Source organism: Bombina bombina, chromosome 11 (genome assembly GCF_027579735.1).
Source record: "Bombina bombina isolate aBomBom1 chromosome 11, aBomBom1.pri, whole genome shotgun sequence".
Lineage (NCBI taxonomy): Eukaryota > Metazoa > Chordata > Amphibia > Anura > Bombinatoridae > Bombina > Bombina bombina.
Window position 1 is genome coordinate 107,959,843 of NC_069509.1, and position 6,000 is coordinate 107,965,842.

Genomic DNA, 6,000 nt, shown 5'->3' on the forward strand with positions numbered 1-6,000 from the left:
ATGAAATCTCATGAGTTAAGTCAAATCTCATGAGATCACAGTAAGAGTTCATGACCTCAGCACTGCTGATGCTGATTGGCTGCTGTTCATTTCTTTGTTTTGTTTTTTTTATTTTTACCTGCAGCTGGGAGCAGCTGAGTATAACTTTTTACACAGAACTTACTCTGCTGAGCTGAGGAAATTGTGAGGTAAAATATCTTCCTTTTTTACATAGAGATGCTCAGGTGATATTTTCCTGTCAGCTTTTTACAGTTATACTGCATTAGTTTCAAGTGATTTAGCATATGAGTATTATGTCCCTTTAAAGTGAAAGTAAAGTTCACTCTGTTCCTAACAGTAATTTGATTTTCGATGTAAAATCAATAGGACTTTCATTCATGAAATTGTTGTTACTTGTTTTAAAATAAAGTTTTACCTTTAATAAAGTCTTTTTCCCGTCGCTAAAAACACTTTTTCAATTCATATTTTCTTCCTGCTGACGTTTATGTGGGCCAATTGAAATTTTGGCCGTTAGGCGGCCGTGCAGCAACTTCATCGTCCTATTCTTTCATCTGCGCATGCGTTACACATACTAGCTGTTCTTTTGGTTTCAATGCGCGTGGCCGATTCGCGCATGCGCAGAACATTTTTCCCTCAGCGATCATATACATCAACTTTCATACACGCATTGCTTCTTTGAAGCGCATCGCATTGCAGCCTTCTTACAATGTAAGTGCCTCGGTCCGTGTGAAAGCCTAAACCAACTATTTTATTTTAATTTACACTAACATTGGCTTCTTCTTAATATGGAAATCACATAGTAATGAATGAATACAATATTGATATTCATTCATTACTATGTTGCGAAGTAGATAGACGCATGCGCAATAGTAACGGTGCTTGTGAACGCGCATCTTTGATACGTATGGAGCGGGTGGGACCGCTCTATACGTAAACAGTCAAAATTATAAGTAGAAGATAGGAGTCAGGAGCAGAAAGCAACAATAATGTAATGAAAATATTAAATAAATCAATCATTTTATTTTAAAAAAATATAGCGGTTTGGTAATTAGACAGAGACAATACAGGATTTGTGTTCTACAGGTAGAAAAATTACTCTCACTTTGTCTCACCTACAATAATTACTCTAAAATACTTCATATGAACGAATGGTTAACTGAGTGGTGTCTGGAGTGCCTCCATCCAGTCAGTACTCCATTCAATGTGCACATGTCCCTCCGTACAGTGTCTGAGTCCCTCATGGTTTACCAATGTTTCCTCACTTAAGCCTCACTGACCTATATTAAATACTCTAAAATACTTTATAGGAATGAATGGTAAACAGTTGTGTCTGGAGAGTCTCCAAGTCAGAACTTACTTCAATGTGCCTGGAGGGCCTCTACCCAGTCAGAACTCACTCCAGCGTGCCCATGTATCACTGTACAGTGTGAGACCTTGTCAGGTGTGCCTATGTGTCCTCACTTACGTCTCACAGATTTATAATAATTAAATACTCTAAAAATACTTCATAGGAATGAATGGTAAACTCATTCTTAGAGTGCCTCCACCTAGTCAAAACTCATTTGTGTAAGCCCATGTCCCTCCATACATTGTCAGACCCTCTCTGGTGTGCCTATTTCTTCACTTAAGTCTCACTGACCTACAATAATTAAATACACTAAAATACGTCATAGGATTGAATGATAAAACAGTTGTGCCTAGAGTGCCCACACCCAGTCAGAATTCACTCCAGTGTGCCCATGCCCCTCCAGAGAAAGTCTCAGACACTGTATGGAGGGACATGGGCACACTGGAATGAATTGTGACTGGGTGTGGGCACTCTAGGCACAACTGTGTTTATCCTTCAAACTCATGAAGTATTTTAGAGGATTTAATTATTGTAGGTCAGTGAGACTTTAAGTGAATGTAAAGTTTGAGGAATGGGTGCCCGTTTTTTAATAATCTTATTAAAACAGGGGCACTTTCATTCATCAAACTTTAAAGTTAAACTGCTTTTGTTCAAATACTTACGTTTTCTTTCTGCAAGCCGCTCCAGAGCTTATCCAGCCCGTCGCAAGCCTCTTCTAACATCAGGAATGAGGATTCCGGCATCCTGCAATCACGGCTCCCCCCCCCCCGGGGAATCATTGCCTAAAGCAACGCCGTGATTGGTGGAAGGCCAGGGATCAATTTCTGACGTCAGCAGAGGCTTGCGACGGGCGGAGGAAGCACTGGAGCGGCTTGCAGAAAGAAAAAGGTAATTTTAACAAAAGCAGTGTCATTTAAAGTTTGATGAATGAAAGTGCCCTTGTTTTTAATAGGATTATTAAAAACTGGGCACTCATTCCTCAAACTTTACATTCACTTTAAGTGAGGGAACCAAGGCAAACCAGGAGTGACTCAGACACTGTACGAAGGGACATGGGCCCACTGGAGCGAGTTCTAACTGGGTGGAGGCACTCCAGGACTATCAAGTATGTATTTGTATAAAGTATTAAAGTATTTAATTATTGTGGGTCATTGAGACTTAAGGGAGGACACATTGGTACACCGGACAAGATCTCAGACACTGTATGGAGGGACATGGGCACACTGGAGTGAGTTCTTTCTGGGTGAAGGCACTCCAAGCACAAATGAGTTTACCATTCATTCCTATTAAGTATTTTAGAGTATTTAATTATTGTAGTTTAGTGAGGACTTATAGGCACACCTATGTGTCAGACCTTCTCTGGTGTGCCTGTTTCTTCACTTAAATCTTACTTACAATAATTAAATATGCTAAAATAATTTATAGGAATAAATTATCAACTCAGTTGTACCTAGAGTGCCTCCACCCAGCCAAAACTCACTTGAGTGAGCTCTTGTCCCGCCGTATAGGGTCTAAGGTCCTCCTGGTTTGCCTAGGTTTCCTCACTTAAGTCTTACTAACCTACAATAATTAAATACATTAAAATACTTCATAGGATTGAATGGTAAACGCAGTTGTGCCTTGAGTGCCCACATCCAGTCAGAACTCACTCCAGTGTGCCTGTGTCCCGCCATACAGTGTCCGAGACCCTCTCTGGTGTGCCTGTTTCTTCACTTAAATCTCACTTGCCTACAATAATTAAATATGCTAATATACCTCATAGGAATGAATGATAAACTTAGTTATACCTAGAGTGCCTCCACCCAGACAAAGTTCACTCCAGTGAGCTTTTGTCCCACAGTAAAGTGCCTGAGACCCTCTCAGGTGTGCCTATGTTTCCCCACTTAAAGTGAATGTAAATTTTGATGCTAAAGTGCCCGGTTTTTAAAAATTCTATTAAAAACAGGGGCACTTTAATTCATCAAAATTTACATTTCAGTCGCTGTGAAAAAATACTTACCTTTTAAACTTGACAGCAGCTCCAGCTTCCTCCGGTCATCGCAAGCCATTTATGACATCAGAAATTATGGATAGGTCATCCTCCAATCACAGCTTCCCCCCCCCCCCCCGATTCCTCATTTTAGACCCAGGAAGAGGCTTTGCGACGGGTGGAGGAAGCTGTATCGGCTGTCAAGAGTAAAAGGTATTTTTCACAACAGGAGTGAAATGTAAATTGATGAATTAAAGTGCCCCTGTTTTTAATTGAATTTTTAAAAACCGGGCACTTTAGCATCAAAATTTTCATTCACTTTAAGTCTATTTTACCTACAATAATTAAATACACTAAAATAATTCATAGGTTTTAAGGGTAAACTTTGCAGTACTTAAAGGGACATTAAACCCAAACATTTTCTTTCATGATTCAGACAGAGAATGAGGGAAATATGTGCAGCCACCAATCAGAAGATACTGAGCCTATCTAGATATGCTTTTCAGGAAGGAATATCAAGAGAATGAAGCAAATTAGATAACAGAAGTAATTTAGAAAGTTGTTTAAAATGGTATTCTCTATCTGAATCATGAGAAAAAAAATTGTGTTTAATGTCCCTTTAAGAGTGCCTCCACCTAGTCAGAACTCACTCCAGTGTGCCCTTGTTTATCTCAGTGCTCTTACCATGCTGCCAATTACCCTTTCCCCACATCGACTCTTGTACATAACTCCATCCTAATATGAACCTCATCTTTTGCAACCAGTCACTCAGCTTTCTCTACATTCTGTAGATGCCAATTTACCCCTTTACATACGTCAAATGTGACGATGCACATGCACAATTTTTGTTGTGCGTACGCGTTGGAATTGGAACCTTAAATTAATTTGACTCAGAGAAACCAAATCAAACTTTTATGCGTTTCAGTTCTGAAGAACCAATAATGAATAAATGTACATGTGAATCAACTGGCTATACAAGATAGGGTTAAAACAGGTTAGAGAATGTAAGGTAAATGGTTATATGGCAAGGATGATTCTAATGTTTACAGGGTTGAAGGTGGAAAGGGAGTAACATGTCTGAGGGCAAGCTGAATCTGAGCAGAAGTAGGAAGGATAGACTTTTATGATAGGTAAGAATGGGGAGGGGTTTGGAGATACATTTTTACAATGAAAGGGTTAATGTGGGGACTGCTCAGTGAGGAGCATAAAGGCTGACTGCACAGAATAGGATTCAATTACAGACAAGACAGGAGAAATATGATTAGTAATTTGCTGTACAGAAATGGTTAATGTATGGTATGAAGTTATAGTGAGGGGTAAGGGATAAAAGGTTAATATATTTATGGGGAGACTAATAGTATTGCAAGGGTTAATAGGAAAATGGGGTGAATAGTTACTGAAAGCATTACAAGGGTTAATAGGAAGAGAGATTGAATTCATTATGTGCCCTAAAGACAGTGCAGTTTTCATTTTAGAAGCCGTTTGTGCAATTTCTTCAAGATGCAACATTGTATTAAGAAACATTGTATATAGAAAACATCAACAGTGGCTGGGAATTTAAAACACTTGTTTCTGGCATAGAGAATAAAATATGCTTAAAGTGAATGTAAATTTTGATGCTAAAGTGCCCGGTTTTTAAAACTTTAAATAAAAACTGGGGCATTTTAATTCATCAAAATTTACATTTCACTCCTGCTTCATAAGAGCCGACTACAACAGTGAAACTCTCGGCAGGGCCCTCTACCCACTTGACCACTACAAAAGCTATCCTGTACATTGACTATGTTTACAGCGCTGCGGAATCTGTTGGCGCTCTACAAATACCTGATGATGATAATGATAATCATAATAATAATAATAATCATAATAATAATAATAATAATAATAATAATAATGTGACCAAAAAAAAAAAAAAACACCTTACCTTTTAAACTTCACAGGAGCTCCAGCTCACAAGCCATTTCTGATGTCAGAAATGATTGACAGGTCATCCTCCAATCACAGCTTCCCCCAGGGGATACAGTGTAATTCACTGCTGTGATTGGAAGAAGCCAGATGCCTCATTTTAGACCCAGGAAGAGGCTTTGAAACGGGTGGAGGAAGCTGGAGATGCTATGAAGATTAAAATGTAAGTTTTTTTCACAACAGGAGTGAAATGAAAATTTTGATGAATTAAAGTGCCCCGTTTTTAATCGAAGTTTTAAAAACCGGGCACTTTAGCATCAAAATTTACATTCACTTTAAATAAGATTACCTCTTGTACTTTATTTAGCTGATTGATGACAAATCCTGCTTCATACAATCATTGCGTGCACCAAGAGCTGGACACCAAGTGGGGCATGCAACGATTGGAGGAAGCAGGACTCGTAATTAATCAGCTAAATAAAGTATCAGATATGGGCAGAGGAATGGCACGATGTTTACCATTACTAAATGGTAATTTTACAAATGAAGCGTAAGAGTCTTAAAAAAATTTAATAAATGAAAGTGCCCCTGTTTTATATACTACGCAGTTAATAGGCAAACTTTACAATCACTAACAATGTTTGCAAAAAAAAAAAAAAAGTACTGCATAATACAGTCATAACTATTATGCTTATTTGCCTAAATTGTAATGATTGTGAGTAACTGCCATAACGTTTAGGACGCCACTACGCTCCACTTAGTACAACAAATCCCCTAT

At 38.5% G+C, this 6,000-nt stretch overlaps 1 protein-coding gene across 1 annotated transcript in view; it reads right to left on the reverse strand.

The window, feature by feature from the left end:
* The window catches only part of LOC128641784 (SUN domain-containing protein 1-like), a 96,895-nt gene that overhangs the window by 89,713 nt on the left and 1,182 nt on the right, over positions 1-6,000 (reverse strand). The gene's annotated exons all lie outside the window — the stretch shown is intronic.